The 17,683-nt window shown below is 47.4% G+C and overlaps 1 long non-coding RNA gene across 3 annotated transcripts in view; it reads left to right on the top strand.

The window, feature by feature from the left end:
* The window catches only part of LOC309359142, a 53,603-nt gene that overhangs the window by 13,253 nt on the left and 22,667 nt on the right, over window positions 1–17,683 (top strand). The window contains exons 1-3 of one of the 3 annotated variants that reach the window (XR_014163727.1): window positions 9,097–9,175; window positions 11,773–12,115; window positions 14,221–14,325. This is a non-coding gene — a long non-coding RNA (uncharacterized lncRNA). Of the gene's footprint in view, window positions 1–9,096; window positions 9,176–11,772; window positions 12,116–14,220; window positions 14,326–17,683 lie in introns of those variants that run through there. The other 2 variants (XR_014163725.1, XR_014163726.1) reach the window with 2 other exon arrangements.

Raw genomic sequence — 17,683 nt, 5'->3', positions numbered from 1 at the left:
ATGTGCCACAAATAACTTGGAGATGCATTTTAAATAAAAACACGCATCCTACTCATGTAAAAACACCAGGCAGGCCCCACAAATAACCCAGAGATGCATTTTGAATAAAAGGACACATTCTACTCATTTAAAAACATGCTGATTCCTGGACCGTCCACGGGCCAGATTTAGAAGGCGATTGGGCCAGATCCGGCCCCCAGGCCTTAGTTTGCCTACCCATGAACTACAGTGCACATCTTCAGTGTTCTGCTCATTTGGGGAGCAGGTGGGCTAGGATCCACACAGACACAAAACACACACACACATATATACTTGGAGGGTGGATGCAGATGTTGTGGCCAAATGGCCATGACATGCAAGATGTTCATTCTCAGATGCATCTCCTTGAAGCTTCAGGTGTATCCAAGGCGAGCCCAGCATCCATTCACAACAGCACTGAATGGATGGCAATACAATCTTCCTAGCTTAGCTATGCTAATTCAACACCTGTGTTTGTAAGTAATATGAATTATATGTGTGTTGGAGGAGGGAGGGTGCCGACAAGCAGGCAGATATCTATAACAGAGGAAAAGGTGCAGCAATCTGAGGAATCCTGGCAAAGGTGGACCCATTCTGTGTGGTCCCCTCCTCCTCCATCACGTCCTCAGAAGGGGCTGGGCTACAGGAGCCAGCGCAGTTGTTTTCCAGCAAAAGAAACAAGCTCGTTACAAGGAGATCTCTTCAGAGACAAAGTCGTTAACACTGTACATTTTATGGACTTGTTTATATGGAGAAGGCACTAAATAAAATCCTCTAGTCAGCCTCTGCCAGCCTCCAGGAGGTGGGCCAAAGGATAGCAGGAAAAGGCTCCTATTATATTCCCTGCTTTCTCTCGCGCTGTTGAAGATGGATATTTCTGGGGCTTTTGCCAGCTTCATGTTTTCCCCTTTGTTTTTTGTAAAGTGTGTTGGCAAGGATGCCAAGTGGAAATGAGAAAGAAAGGCTGTTTAGAATGGAGAGCTCAAACAGGAACAGAGGAATTATTCTGAGGCTAGAATCCTGCGTTGGGGAGGAAGCCCTATTGAATTCAGGGGGACTTACTTCCAAGTAAAAAATCAGGCGATCAGGCGACACAGTGATGCAATTCAGTGTCAGGTAGATTTTAGCATATAGGCAGACCTCAATGGCTGGACTAGGAGGACAATTTTTTCAATGCACACTTGGCAATGATGGGGGGCTGCTGCAGGTAAGCAAGGGTGGGGTGTGATAAGATTCTCACTAGGCAATTCCAAAGCCCCACTCCTTTGTAGATTCAAGATTATCATTTTTTTAAAAAAAAAAATCTGTGTCTGAAACCAAAAAGGTCACACTGCGTATTAACATTTTTTTTCAGTGCCAGGTGAAGATATTCCATGTCTCCAGGCATTTTGCAGTTGAGATTATTTTTGAAATTTTGCCCTATTTCGCTTTGCATTTACCTTTAATCTAATTTGTTTACTTGCTGTTTTTAAACTGGATTTGTAAGTTGGATGAATTCACATGAGTCGTACTTCTGGCATATTTTGATGAGGGGCTATTGAAAAACATTTTAAATCAATAAAATGAAATGTATGCTTTGCTAAAGCTCTATCTAGTTATGTTGTTATCGACACATAATTCTCTCTCTCTCTCTCTCTCTCTCTCTCACACACACACACACACACACACACACACACACACTTTAAGGAATATGTGCCTTTGACTCACACTCCTCTTACAGAGGCTCCTTGGAGTCTCCCTAAGGTTGGGTTGATGTAGCAATGCCATGGTAACAAGCCATCATTGGACGTGGAGAGCCGTCAAATGGCAAACCACCTATAGGCGAACAGTCCCCAGGTCCAGGCCTGCTGAAGCTGGGATTTGGCAAGGCAAGTTCAGCCCCACAACTACATCTTCCTGCATTGCAGGGGGTTGGACTAGATGACCCTCATGGTCCCTTCCAACTCTATGATTCTATTACTATATCTTGAAGCAACTCTTTCTGTTTTTCAGTTCAAGGCAGGCAGGAAAATATAAGGTCTGCTGAGTCACCCCACCCTCCCACCTTACTGGTGGCAGTCATGACTGGTGTAGCGTGTCAGCAGGCTGTGCAAACTGGTCAGCTTTGATGATGCCCTTTGCTATTGTTTAGAGAAAACTACTAGGTGGCGACAGCAGGATGGGTAAACTTTTATTTAGACTCCTGGCTGCCACCTTCTTAGCTCTGAAAGCTGCTCCAGTTCTCCAGTTCCATGGGGGTGTAGATTTAGTAGGGTCGCCATATTTCATAAAGTAAAAAACCAGGACACCCAAAAGTGGAAGGAAGACCCCAAAATGTGATTTATTTATTTTATTACACACTCTCTACAGTATATCACAAACTACTTCAGAAAGTGGTTTTCCATGCAGGATTGTGAGATGCAACCCTAGAATCATGGAATCTTAGAGTCATCTAGTCCAACCATCTGCAATGCAGGAATCTCAGCTGAAGCATCCATGGCAGATGACCATCCGACCTCCCTAAATAGTTAGTGTGTGCATCTAACCAGATGGGGAGTTCTTTGCACCCTGGCTTTGTTAAACACCCACAAACATGCACCCACACTGCATCCGCCATAAGCCTACAAACAATGCAAGCCCATCAAGATATCATTCTGAGCAGTAACACATGCAAAAGGCATACCTGTGGCTAGAGGGTGGATGAAGGGTGGTATACAAATGTAATTATTATTAATAATAAGATGGTTAGATGCTTGCATGTGGTGGGAGCAGAGTTGTGGAAGTCTCTTTGCAGTCAGGAGTTTCATTCAGCGCTTGATGGCTTTTGCTGGCACCTGAACACTTGAATTGCCTTCATTGGAAAACAGTGTATGAGGTCATACAAAGGTGCTGGTGTGTGTTTGTGTGTGATCTGTGAACACCACCCTCGCTGCTGCCATCTGGTGCTGCTGCCACAGCCATTAAATAGTGAGCATGCATTTCCACTAAAAGGATGCATGCAGCTCGAGTGTCAGGGCTGATTGACACATGCCTTGCACATGGGGACCTTGTATTGTTGGATAATTCAGGCTGAACATGTGAACTGTCTCCTTTAGAAGGTCATTCTTGAGGGTGTAGGAAATAAGTGGGGGGAACCATGCAAAGCACCTTTGAGCTCCTTGGAGGAAAAAAAGTGGGAAATGATAATATAAATAATAATATCAACTGCTGGTGTCAGGTTGAGGACTCTAGCTCCTGTATGCCTAGCAAACAAAGAATGAGCTAATAGAGGAAGAAAGTTACCAGTCTAGAATTTTCCTCCTAGATGTGCTAGTTTTTATTATTATTTTCCTTTCATTTAACATGGGGAAGCTTTCAAAAGTGGCACCCCCCCCCCAACTGTGGTCCATCACCTCAACACCATCATATATACAGAACCAGTGGCGTAGCATGGGGGGGTGCAGGGGGGCCAGCCGCACCGGGCGCAACATCTGGGGGTTAGGGTTAGGGGGCGCAAATCCACGGGTTAGGGGGTGCAAATTACTTGCCTTGCCCCGGGTGCTGACAACCCACGCTACGCCACTGTGCAGAACCAGTCTATGTTGCAGTAGAGGCTGAACATGCAATTGGGTTTCTCTGGATCAGGGTCATTATGGTCATTTAAGATGAATTGGTCCTTCCAGCAATCCAAATTATGGTTGGTGTTTGATGGATGGGAAAGGGGAGGAGAGAAAGACTTGTAAGTCCCATTGAAATAAATGGGGCTTAAAAGTGTTTCACGTCTGTCTGGAATGTGCTCAAGATGTTTTAACATGTTGCTAAGTTGACTGCCTTAAATTCACCAATCTAGACCTATTTTTAAAAAACCGTTTCCAAATATTACTACCAATGATCCACTTGCTTTTAATACATTGCATTGGGGTTGTGGAGGGGAAACAACCGCTTTGAATATTTCAGCAAAAGTGTCCCCCTGCGTTTCATTAGAAGGCATAAGCACTTGCTAAAATCTCTCCCACCGAAATAAACGGGACTCCCAGTATTCCACGTTGGCATGATTGTACCGCCGTGGGTCTTACTGTTATTTAAAAAAAAAAAACACCACAAAAACTTTATTTGAGAATACATATATAGAGTTATCTTCATTGGCATTTTTTATTTTGCAGATAATAGTAAAGAATAACCATTAATAAGTGTAATCATTAATTTAAAAAAGCACAAGTAAACTGTAAGTACCGAGTAAACATAAGGTGTTGTAAGAAATATAAGCTTCATTTCTCTACATTCCAAATTGTGAGAGATAAATGCTTTTGGAGGAAGGAATCAAAATTCGGGTTGTACAGAATTCATTTTTGGCTCTGAAATAGACGCGGGAGTGCTGCTCAGCTCGAAATACGTCCCGAGTGAATTGAAGGAACGCGCCACAATTCCGGCCCCCGGAATTGTAACTCCTTCGGGCAGATATCTGGCATCGTCAGATTAAATCCCAGCACGTTATGCTTTCTAGAACCGCGGGTCGGGTCCATTGGAGAGGGAAAAAAACCCAGTTCCATTTGTATCATCGCTTGTGGCGGGAGAAGAGATCACAAACCAGCAGTCCTCCCCCAATTTACTGAAAGCAAGGAGGTCTTTCGTTTTAAGCTCCTAGTGGTTTATTTTTTTAAGACACTGTTCTTCCTTAGACCTCAGATGTGAATAAAGGCGAGGAGGAAACGCAGACTTCACGGTATTACATTGCAAGGGGCTTCTGTACCCCGCAATGAATCCATCGCGTTGCGTTTCTTGATTCATCGGACGGAAACGCATTTTGAAAATAAATTTGTTAGTTTTTTAAGGTGGGCTCCGAGGCTCCTTGTTGATGCAACAGACAGGATAGCGCGGCTGGGAATCTTGAGATCTGTTTTCATCCGGTCCCACGCAGGATATGTGGCTGTTCCCGTTGCTTGCGGATCAATACTGGTTCACAAGCGAATTAAACAGAGAGCATTTGGGCTGCAGCCGGTTTAAACCGGTTCAAACCGCAAAGCAGACAGTCCGGATTAAAACAAAATTGGATTGCAGTTTCAGCAGAGTTTCATTTTCATTTTTATTATTAAAATCTCTGGAAGGAAGAGGTCTCTTGGATTAAAATTCCGGCCCGAATGCGGGTCGGAGTTGCAATCAAATACCCTTGCGCGAAAGGCTGGCCACAGTGGGATTTGCTTCCGAGCCATAGGATCGGTCTGCGAGGCTGCAGTTCTGTACGCCTCTGGATAGGCTGAACCTTTGCATGTTTGCAGGGAAGTGAACCACACATACGTCAGTAGGGCTTACTCGCAGGTAAATGTGCATTTAAAAAAATGTCCTGTACTTGGCAAAAAAAAGACTGCAATCCAATACATACTTACCTAAGGGTAAGTCCCATTGAACTTAGTGGGACTGACTTCTGTGTAATAGAACCACGCTGTTATATCCCTTTGAACCCAGTGGATCTTTCCTTCTGGGTCACAACTGCCGAGGATTAGTTGTAAATTGGAAATGAATTCGTCCTGGTTTGAATGAAATTTCCCTTCATAATTCATCAGTTCATAATTCATTAGGTTTGGGATGTGAGGGCTAGGGGGGGAAACAAGAAGCAGATCTAAAGTTGTTTGTGTGTTTTAAAACAGGACTTTGAAATATTCCATATACAGACATATACGTGTGTGTGTGTGTGTGAGAGAGAGAGAGAGGGGGGGAGGGAGGGAGAAAGAGAGAGATGTTGTTATAAATATTAGCATAAAATGGCAAATATTCAGGATCCATTTCACCTTTGTTTTCAGCTTCCTTGCTCCTTTGGCCTGGGAAGGGAAGCGGCGGTCCTCGGATGCAAACGCCCCGGCCGCCGATTGGGCGGAACCGGAGGAGACACCCGAGGATGCGGGATAGAATTCCGCAAGGGAGAGCTGGAACTGGGCGCGCCCAGGTGCTGGCCGGATCCTTTCCTTGTGCTGTCCGATCCTAGGCGTCGTTACTCGCCAGCAAAGCCCCTCTCGGTTCAGAGGGAAACGACCCTCAAGTTGTGTAATTTTAAAAAATGGATAGGATTGCGGGCAGGGCCAAATCCTCTTCCCTCGTGGGCGTCTTTTGGGAGGGAAGTTCTCCCGGGCTGGGGGCTGCAGGTAGATCTCTAAGCAGGTTATGCACAGCTGTTAGGATCACACATTTACACGGGGTGGGTGAGCTCAAGAGAGTATAGGTGGAAGCAAATTAAGACCGGTTTGAATGGAGGGATTTCGCAAATCCTGCTCCAGAGACATTATCTGGTTTCAGGGATATTCTTCCCAACGCAAACCGTGAGATTTGTTCTGCGTGGGTATGTAGACCGTGCGGCGGAGCCTCCTCCCAAGTAGCACATCTATCTAATCTATGTGAAAAATTCGAGCCAGTGCGGGCAATACAATAATAACCTTATAAAATACTGAAAGTCTGTATGGCTACTATTTGCGATGCGTTTATTAGTGTAGTTCCTATAATAAACACCTCTCTCGCTCGCTACCCCAGTAGTGGGGTGGCATCTGAACTGTCGGAGGTCGGAAGAAGCCTCTCGGTGAGTGGGGAAAGAGGCCTTGCATCTTAAATCTAGGCCAATCATTTAGGGACCCAATCCACCGGCGAGAGAGGCTCCTGCTGACACCGGTGGATGAGCCCCCACCCCGGCGGATCGAGCCCTTGGAGAGATGTACAAGATCTGCCTCCTCTTTCCTTAGACGCAGCCTCCCCGCATCCGCTTGCTTATCACATAAACTGCAACTTTCAAAGGCGAGGAGGCGCCTTATTAAAGCCAGGCTGGGACGCGCGCGAGGGGCGAGGACTCCGAGGACTCCGGTGAGGCCCAGAAGGCAGCGCGAGTCCTGGGCAACGCAGCCCCTTTGGGATGGAGGTGTGCGTGTTAGCTATGGGGCCAGCAGGCCATGGCTTTTCAGAAGCGAGTCTCCCCACCCCTCCTCCAGTTTCTGCGCCATTCCTTAAACGAATGACGCACGAGGGCTGCTGCCTGTGTCCGCCGGATTCCACAAGGCTCCTCGCTGTTGCCTCGCCGGAGCAGACTCAGGGCCACGGCATTTACTCAAGAGTATTTACTGGAATTAAAAGGGATGGGGGTGGCTTGTGTTCGCGCCTGCGCAGCCGAACCTATGCACGCTTTCCTGGCTGAATTCAGCGAGTTTTCTCCCAGGTAAAGGCGCTTAGAGGTGCAAGCTAAAAGCTCCCCTCCTCCTTTCTCTTTTCTTTCATTTTCGACGGGCAACAACAGGAAGCAGAGGTTGCCCTGAACCAGGGGAAGATGTACCCACTCCCGTTTTCTGTATCCTTATTAAGGAAGTAGGAAGGGCGGCAGCTCGGTGGCCCAACCTGCGATTTGCCTGCAAAGGTCCTAGGTTCAATCCCCGCATTTATGATGGAGCAGCCCAGTCGGTAGAGTATGAGACTTTTAATCTCCGGGTCGTAGGTTCGAACCCCGCGTCGGGCAAAAAGAGTCCTGCATTGCATGGCCCTCGTGGTCCCTGCCAACTGTACAATTCTGTGATTTGCTTACGTATATATTTGTTAAATTTATATGCCACCTTTAGGCACAGCAGGGCTTTTATTTATTACTTACATTTATACCCCACCTTTTTGTCCCAAGGAGTGGAGTACATGGTTCCCCCGCTCTCTTTAAGTAATCCCCACAGCATCCCTGTGAGGTGGGCTAGGCTGAGAGACGGGGGGTAGCCAAAGGTCCAACCCAGGGAGCTTCATGGCCGTGTGGGGATTTGAACCCTGGTCTGCTAGGTCCCAGCAACCCGGCATTACACCACGGGGGCTCTCATCACGAGGAATGTCGTCAGGTGGACCAACAGTCTGACGCAAAATAGGGAAGATTCCTATTTAAATTTGCCTTTTGGTCAGAAACATGTGGACTAAAGCGCCTGCTTTGCCCGGAAAAGTTCCCAGGTCCGACCTCCAATTCAAAGTAATTCATTGAATCTGTACCCCGCCTTTTCTCCGCTAGGAGCCCAGGGCGGCAGAAAGCAACAATATATTTCCAGTGCTGGTTGAGAAAGCTCTAGATTTAAACGGCTTGTTGAAAGAGGAAGGTTTTCAGGAGGCGCTGGAAATACAACGGGGATAGCGCCTGGCTAATATAGCTTCAAAGGGTTAGGAAGCCACCACCACCAAGGCCCGGTTCCTACATCAGGCAGAGAGCAGACCTTCAGGTGAGATGGATTCTGCAAGAGGCCCTCACCGGCGGAGAGCAGCGATCAGGAGAGTATCTAAGGGGTGAGGCGATCTCTCGGGCATCCTGGGGTCCCAAACCGCATTTGGCGTTATGCGCCCAAACCAGCACATTGAACCTAGCCAATCGGCAGCCAGTGATGGCAAAGGGTTTTTCTGAAGGCTGCTTGTGGCATAGTGTTCAGGATTAGTGCTAGGACCTGGGAGACTGGGGTTCAAACCCTCGCTCCTTAGGCTAATCACTCCCTCTCAGCCTAACCTACCTCTCAGGGTTGGTGTGGGGATTAAATGAGGAGGTGGGGCGGAACCAGGTGTGCTACCTTGAGCTCGTTGGAGATTACGGCGCGATACAGAAAACGGCGCGATCCAGATAAGCAGTTCCGAGCCGAGGTGTCCCTGTGGTCTGACGCGGTATATAAGAACGGACTCCTATTTTCCTAGACGCTCGACAATGCGCTTCCTTTCGGATGCTGCGCTCTACTCTAATATTTACGGCCCTCGCTCGCTCCATTGAGGAACTGGAGGGGCAGCTGCGGAGGGAGAGAGCGCGAGAGATTGCGGAGCGGGGAGGGGGGGAGGAGGAAGGCGAGAGAATCAGGACGGGTGACGTCAGCCTCAGGGAGCCAATCGGCAGCGGGCGAGTGGGGCGCGAGTGTGAAAGAATGAATGGGTCGTTCGCTCCTCCGCCTCCTGCCTTTTTCTCTCAACGGAGGAGCTGCGGGCAGCAGGGAAAGTGCTCGCCAGAGGCCAGAGCTGCGCGGGTCCCTCTCCCGCTCCGCAGGGCGCGCAGAATCCGCGCTCTCGCTCGACCGCAGCCTTGCTCTTCGGGGGATCGTGCCTTTCTGGGCGGAGGAGGAGAAAGGAAAAGGAGGGTGGGGGTCGTGGTGCCTGGGACCCCCAGGCGCAGCGGGATCCGACGCCCATCTTCACCGGAGCGAAGGCTGCGCGCGGCTTTCCCTCCGTCCGCGTAAGTTCAAGAAGCGAGTTTCTTGCTGGGTCCCGGGCGGCGGCGGGTTTCGTTTCATTTCATTTCTTTGCGGTGGCGGATCTGCGAATTTTCTAGCTAAGGCTGCCTCCGTTTGGACCGCGAAAGTGATCCTATAGCCCCGTTGAATTTGACACGATTTACTTCGGAGCAGGCATGGCGAGGATCGCGTTGCAGCGCCAGGAAGAGGGAGCTTCCCTCCTGCCCAGATCTTCACACCCTGCCACGTTTGGACAGAGGCTCTATTAAGTGCTTGGAAATCTATTTTTGCACGATTTAAAAAACAAAACAAAATTTCTTTTTGCTATGGTTCATGCCTCCCCTCCGCGCCGCCCTGGGGTTCGCAAAGGATGGAGAGCGGCTTGAGAATATATGGTATAAATATAACTATAAATTAGACTGTACTCTCACAGGCGAAAAGAGGGCCGCCCTTGCGCGCTCGGGAAAAGGCTTCTCTGCCTTCATCCCGCTCCTCCCAAGAGTAGCCTGAATCCTGCGCAAGGTTCATGATTTAACCGATGGGTTCCTCTGGTCCCGGGTCTGGGGGTCCTTGGTTCAAAAGAGCTGGCAGAGTTTTCCCGTACCTGGATAGGCAGCGCTGAGAAAGGAGGATCAAGGCTGCTCGGTCTGCGATTTTAGCTTCTAGAAACCGCAGGAAGTAGGTAACGACTAGCTGGTTGAAGGCAGGCACCCTGAGATAGGGACCCCAGGAAACGGGGATAGCCAAGCTTAAGAAAGATAGGAAGCTGCTGCCTCATCCCGTTGGTCCACCCATTTCAGCGCTGTCTTCACTGACTGGCAGCGGCTCTCAGGGGTTTCAGGCGCGCGCGGTCTTTCCCCAGACCTACCTGGAGATGCGGGGTGGGGGCTGGCCTGAACCTGACACCTTCTGCATACAAGTAGATGCTCTTCCCCTGAGCTACGACCCTTGGCCCTTTCGTGTGAACACGCAAGTATACAACAATGTTATTTAAGTTTTCCCCATCATCCTTCCTTTTAAAAGTAAACGCAAGTAGTGCGTGCCTCTGAGAAACCGGGGAAGTAGCAGCACGGCTTAGCAGAAGTGTTTTTAAAATTTAAAGAGAGGGGAATTTCGCACTAAAAAAAAAAAAAAGCAAGCACCCCGATAAAGACTGAACTTGTTCGGTAGCTGCAGGGTGTAAAATGACCGGGGGGGGGGGGGGAAATAAAATGGATTAGTGGCAAGGAGACAGATTTCTTCCTCTTGGGCCCGGCCCTTTTCTGTGGGGCTTCATGGATGGAGGTTTTCTATTTGGGAGGGAAGAATTGTGACTGAAGCCCTGGCAACATTTTGAAAAGAGGAGATTTGGGTGGTATATACTATTTGGAGGGAGGAGTAGTTCTAGGTTTGTTTGTTTTTTAACCTAACCGTTTTCCTGAGTGGTGTGACCAGCCACAGAATTGTTTTGCAAAAGCAGCCAACGAACTGAACAAAAAACAACCCTCGACCTTTTTCTTTTTTACTGGGTTCTCCCTCCCCCCGCGCAGTGGCAGAGTCAAAGATGGGGCATGATCTTTGGGTTTGTAAATGTAGCCGTGGGGATGTGTTGATGGAGCTTGCAAAGCTAAAGCAGTTAGACTAGATAACCTCTGGATTCTGTCGGCATGTTTGATGCTGCACCTTTGCGGCTACGCTGGATAAAATGAGATCCTACGCATGCTTCACCAGCAGAATCCACACGCCTCCGATTTTCATTTTGGCTAAATAGGCTGCAATCCTATGCACACTGACCTAGGTGCAAATCCCACCGGCCTCCTTGGGACTTCATTTATTTAGAAGATTTCGTACCCTTTGCCATAACGTTCTAGGGCACATTGCAGCATACAGATGTAAAAACAGGCAAAACCATTACAGCTGTAGAGCAAATATAGTAAGGAGTAGACACGTGTAGGATCACGCCTTCAGACTGCAGTCCTATCACCACTTACCTGGGTGTACATTCAATAGGATTTCCCTCTGCATTGACATGGTTAGGTTTGCGCTGTTAATTTTATTTCCTTTGGCACTTCCTTCCTATGTGTTATTATGTGTGATGTACATTTAAATGGGGAAAAGGAGGCCGAAACATGATGTTTATAATACAACCTGCATGAAATAATGTATAAGTTTAAATGGGAAGTTTAAATGAGATCCTCAATTTAAATTTTCCTGAGAGGGGTGTGTGCATTAATGTACTGAAGTTTTTATTTTATTTAAACTGTATTTTTATTTAGCTATATATATATATATTTGCATTTCATTTCCCCCTATTTCACTTTTTATATGCCCTCTCCCAACCATGTAGGTATATGTTTGCATATAACCCAAGAGAAACCTCCTTGCGTCTGACAGTGGACGGTGTTTTGCAAAGGTTTTGCCGTAATAAATGTGTTCATCTTTAGCTAAAAAAGAAAGAGAAGAAACCCTCAGCCTTGTAGACAAAATCCAGCACACACCCTCACAATAGTTCATATTTTCTGGGGCGCTGTCCTTTGGGGTTGAGAAAAATGAAATGGTGGCAAATGGATGGGTTTATGTGTTAATACATTTATCCCCTTCCTTTTTCCCCCCAACCAAGAGACCCCAGAAAGAAAGACCTGGAGGAGAAAGGGAGGTCTGTTCCTCCTCCTGGCGCTGCCTGCCCTTGCTGGCGAAGTAGATAGCCGGGGTTGGTTGTTATCTTTGGTTATCTAGCTGTATGAGTGGGGTCAAGTCTTCATAAAGCTAGATAACCGAAAGTAAAAATAACCCCATTACACGCCTGAGGAGGAGAAGAGAGAAGACTTTTAGAAAAGCAAAAGGAAAGATCTCTAAGAAAACAGAGACCGAAACAAAAGCCCTCTTGATGCTCAGGCAGTGAATAGAAGACGTGGAAACAGAAAGAAAGAGAAAATCTCATTTCTGGATGCTAGAAGCTGGAGGTAAGCATTCTGAATTCCCAAACCCATTTCATTTTCATCCTTGGAGTAGCTGTGCTTAGATGCAGCTGTGGAGTAACGGCCACACGAGGCCTGATGTTTGACGATGTTGTGTAGCTAGATCTTGCTTTGCCGTTGTTATTCAGACTGCTGTGGCCGGCGGGTGGGGTGGGGAGGGAGCTCCCTGGCCCTGGCTTCCTCCCCCACTGACAGACCCCTTGTGCTGACTTTTCATGTTCCATAGAAGCTACATTGCAAAGGTGTAATTGGCAGCACATCTGTAGGGAGCACAGCACAGCATTTACTAGGATTCCATGTATCATGGAGAATTCCAAAGTGGTGCATGGAATAAAATCCACAAAATGCCAATAAAACATCATAACGCATTGATTCGAATGCATGATGAGAGAGGCATCATGGAAAGCCTGTGTGAACCAAGTCTTAAGTAAGTGCCAAACACTTTGCAGTGCACATGCCTATCTAATATTGTAGACATGTGTGAGATTCTTTAGATGTGATTTCTCCATTGCAGGGGGTTAAACTAGACTCTACAGTTCTATGAGACTGCACTGTAAGTAAATGCTAAAACATAGAATATGACGGGTTTAGTATGTATTTGCTTTTCAGGCTCTTCTCCTTAGCTACCACAACAACGAGCACATTTCTAGTAACAGGCCTGTTAGTGATCATTGCCACAGTGGCACAATTCTCTCCTGTAGATTTTGGAGTTGAGAAATGAGCTGGCTTGATTTGCCTCCATTAGTCGGCTTTGACCAGAGATCCCATTGGGGAAAGTGCTTCTGCCATAGGCAGCCTGGCCCTGTATACCTGAAGGAGCATTTCCACCCCCATTGTTCAGCCCGGACACTGAGGACCAGCTCCGAAGGCCTCCTGGCGGTTCCCTCACTGCGAGAAGTGAAGTTACAGGGAAGCAGGCAGAGGGCCTTCTCAGTAGTGGCGCCTGCCCTGTGGAACGCCCTCCCATCAGATGTCAAGGAGATAGATAATTATACAACTTTAGAAGACATCTGAAGGCAACCCTGTATTGGGAAGTTTTAAAAAAATAAATAAATGATTTTTTAAAAAATACATAAAATACAATAAGAAATTATTCAACAGAACAAGAATATTAAAAAAAGCAGAAGGAGAGAAAAAAGGGGGGATATCTATACATCCCTTTACCATACAGTTGTACCTTGGATTCCAAATGCCTTGCGAGTCGAATGTTTTGGCTCCCGAATGACGCAAAGTGAGTGTTCTGGTTTGCAAACGTTCTTTGGAACCTGACCGTCCAGTGAGGCTTCCGTAGCTTCCGATTGGCTGCAGGAGCTTCCTGCAGCCAATCGGAAGCCACTCCTTGGTTTCCAAATGTTTTGGAAGTCGAACGGAGTTCTGGAACGGATTCCATTCAACATCCGAGGTACCACTGTATTTATATCATATGTATCCTGTCATTTATCCACATGCAGAGAGGAAGAGCCTCTCATCTGCCAGCTTTTAGAAGACACCTGAAGGCAGCCCTGCCTAGGGATGTTTTAAATATTTGATGCTTTATTATGCTTTAAGATTTTGCTGGAATCCTCCCAGTGGCTGGGTCAACTCAGTCAGATGGGTGGATGATGATGATGATGATGCTTTTTAGACAAATGGTCCATTGGTCCATTTAGCTTGGTGTATAATCCCAGCCTAATTCCTGCTTGGAGGTGGCATCTGGAACCATCATCATGGGAAGAAGTTACCCTCAGCCTTCCTTCCTTCCAGCTTTTCACCAGCCTGAAGGAAGGAGCTTCTGCTTCCCAGGGACAGTTGAAGTATGTCAGGAAGAGAAGACAAGGAGATCCTGGAGGAGCCAGTCAGCAAGGGGAAAGCATGCAGTCAGGGCTGGCGTCAGACAAAGGCACTGTTGGGCACCTGTCAGCAGAGTGGAGGAAGGGCCATAGCTCAGTGCTTTGTATGCAAAAGGCAGGTGCTGCTTGTCAGTGTAGACAATACTAAGTTAGATGGTCAGACCTATGTATAAGGCCGTTCCCTATGTCCCTAAATTTTTTATGAGGTTCTTCTAATTCTCTCTTGGTCTCTTCTTTCTCGCTGACCTGGATTATCCCAAGAAGTTGCTCCTATGGGGAACCTCGTATCACCTCTGCATTCTTCTGACTCTCTTCTACAAGGAAATATTGGACTTCCAGCTGTTGTCTGAATTCCCTGAAATTACGGTCAGTATGGTTTCCCCAGTCATTTGGAAAGATATTGTTTAGCTTTGGTGGAGCAGAACTGGGAAAGAATAATAATTATTACTGGTGCACTTTTACCGTGAATCTTGCCCCCCTATTACAACAGAGGAGTGAGTTTTCTTAATTGTAAAAGAAATTTTAAACTGAGTAGCAGTTCACACAAAATAGGCAGAAGAGGGAATAATTCTCCATGGTGTGCGTGCACACACAAAAATACGTATGTGGAAATAATTATTTAATCTTAGAATTACTGTTAGTTCTTCCTTATAATAATGAACACATTAAAAACTAAGAAATCCTATAATATTTTGTAGTGCAGGGATTTGAATGCTGTCCCTCCTGCCCCTTGATTTAGACTCCAAATTCCTTAATTCCTTCCCCATTATATGCCCATTCAGCGGCTTCAATCTGCAGAACTGGCAGTGATACAGATGACACATAATACCAATTCCACATTTGCAAGAACAGTTTTGTTTAGACAAACCCACCCAGATAATATAGGATGTTTTGATCTGTTTTTAGTTTATCAGTGTTTTTGATTTTTTAGACGTTTTAAATAGTTGTCTTTAGCTGTTTTTACTGTTAACATTACTGTCTTATTCTTTTTGTAAACTGCTTTGAGGTGCCACCAAAATCTGTTTGGACCAGCTTTCCCCCCTCCAGAGATTTTGGACCACAACTCCCATCAACCCCCAGCCCACATGGTTGTGCTGGATGGAAACATGGGGCAACATGGCTGTGCTGCAAGAGGCTGATGGGAGTTGCAGTCCGAAACATCTGGAGGGCACACGGTGTGGGGAGGAGGCTAAGCTAGTGGATGTAGGCACATGGAAGTGAAATTTTAGATGGTAAACTCCATCCTCAGGACTTGGGGTGGGGAATCCTGTCAGGATCAGAGGCTGCAACAAGTGGTCTTTCCCCTCCCGCCTCCTGCAAAAAGGCTTTGTGTCTCTTTCTAAAGCTGTTGTCCCAAGCATGTTTTAGGGAGGGGAAAAACACTACTGAAAACAGTGGGGTGCTTGCAGTGGACATTGGGCTAGAAGTGGAATGGGTAGTGGTGGTGGGTGTAATAAATCCAACGCAGGAGTCGATCTGGGGTTGCACATCAGAGGCTGTTGCATGATTCGTAACACAGTCCACAGTTTGCTGATGCTCAAGAGTCACAGGTCGAAGTGCCTTTGCTTCGGATGGGAGGAGCTCTTTATGCTAAAGACCCCAGCTGAACCCCAACCAAAGAGGCAATGCAGGCCGGGGTAAAGGTAAAGGTACCCCTGACCGTTAGGTCCAGTCATGGACGACTCTGGGGTTGCTCGCTCATCTCGCTCTATAGGCCGAGGGAGCCGGCATTTGTCCGCAGACAGTTTTTCCAGGTCATGTGGCCAGCATGACTAAGCCGCTTCTGGCGAACCAGAGCATCACACAGAAACACCGTTTACCTTCCCACGGGAGCGGTACCTTTTTATCTGCTTCACTTTGACGTGCTTTCGAACTGCTAGGTGGGCAGGAGCTGGGACCGAACAACAGGAGCTCACCCCGTCGCGGGGATTCGAACCACCAACCTTCCGATCAGCAAGACCTAGGCTCTGTGGTTTAGACCACAGCACCACCTCTCAGCAAAATTCGAGGGGCAAAGTTTCCAGGATCATCAGGAAAAGCTCCCAAGACAGGGGTGGGGAACAGGGTCTGAATGTGGCCCTCCAGGCCTCTCTGTCTGGCCCCTGGAACTCTCCCTAGACCACACTCCTTGCTGGTCCCATTGCACACAATTTTTGGGTGCTTCTGCCTGGCTGGAATGTGTTTCCGAGCTGTGATGATGTTTGCTTGCCTGAATGGACAGTAGAGGAGTGTGTGTAGAAACCTCTGGTTTTTGCATGGCTGGGATGGAGCCTTCTGCACAAAAGACAAGAATCTCATTTCTTGCTCTGCCCATGTTTGCTTCTGACACCACCCCTAAAAGGTTGCTTGCAAAGGACTAAGGGTTCCCAACCCCTATTCTAAATGAAGCCCGGCTTCTCCCACCCCACACATATGCACACTTGGGACATCAGGGTCTGAGGTACAGGAGCAATGATATGAGTCTCTCTCAGGTTTCCCTGATGGTGTCCCTCTTCCAGATTGCTTCATGCAATGAAAACCAAGGGCTGTCCACCTCTTGGCTTAATGTGGATTGTGAGCCCTTGTGCCTCTTTTAAATGCCCCTCCTCCATGAAGGCGTTTTCCTCCAAGTACTGCTGCACCACACTTTCTCCTCCCTAGAGCCAGAGATTCCCCATACTTTGGAGATCTGAACAGGAGAGCAACTTCAACTGCGCAGGGAATAGGAGGGGGAAGCAGTAGGGGGAAAACCTTCAAAGAGGAAACACAAATTCTCCCCTGAAAAGGAGATGTGAATAATTTCTCCCTTGGGCGGCAGAATACTTTGAGCCCTCCCTGTCATTGCTCCTCCTGTTCCAGAGCCCGTGCTGCTCCTGGATTCCGCAAGCAGTGGCAAGATGACCAGGTGCCCAACTTGGGCTGCACTGGGCTGGCATGTGCCCCAGCTGTCCCTGCTAACCTGAGGCAGTTCCTCTTCTGTAGTCCCTGCCCCTGGTAAATCAGTGCCCCAATCATGTCTCAGTTTGGCCCTTTGGGGAGATTTGGGACTGGAAAGTGCCTGTCATTAGGAGTTGCTGCTCTTGAGGTTCAGCCCATCACCCCTTCTCTCTAAAAGGGGACACACACACACACACACACACACACACACACACACACACACACACACCTATCAAGGTAGTAAATGTTGCTGTGTAGTTTCAACTTGCAGCTGCTCTGGAATGACCGCCTTCAAGATGCATTGCAAGAGCGGTTCCAGAAAAGCAGCCATCTTAATCTCTTGAGACAATGCAAAAGAAAAATGACCAGTCGTACTTGGAAGCTGATGCTGTAGTAAATTTGTCAGCCTCCAAGGTGCCACAAGACCCTCTGTTGCTGTGGCAAGACAAACCTTTTAAGAGTGCAAACAAAAAAATTCCTTCCAGTAGCACCTTAAAGACCAACTAAGTTAGTTCTTGGTATGAGCTTTCGTGTGCATGCACACTTCTTCAGATACACAGATACAGGAGGTGTATCTGAAGAAGTGTGCATGCACACGAAAGCTCATACCAAGAACTAACTTAGTTGGTCTTTAAGGTGCTACTGGAAGGAGTTTTTTTTGTTTTGACTATGGCAGACCAACACGGCTACCTATCTGTAACTTTTAAGAGTGCAATTATAGTTAAGCTTACTAGCACAATGTTCAAGTGGGAAGTGAAATAGGGGGTGGGTAGGATTCCTTGCGCAAGGACAGTGTTTCCAGTTTCAT

Source organism: Podarcis melisellensis (genome assembly GCF_964234715.1).
Source record: "Podarcis melisellensis genome assembly, chromosome: 16".
NCBI classification, from domain to species: Eukaryota; Metazoa; Chordata; class Lepidosauria; order Squamata; family Lacertidae; genus Podarcis; species Podarcis melisellensis.
Note: the sequence above shows the minus strand (reverse complement) of the source record. Positions and strands in the feature narration are given on the sequence as shown.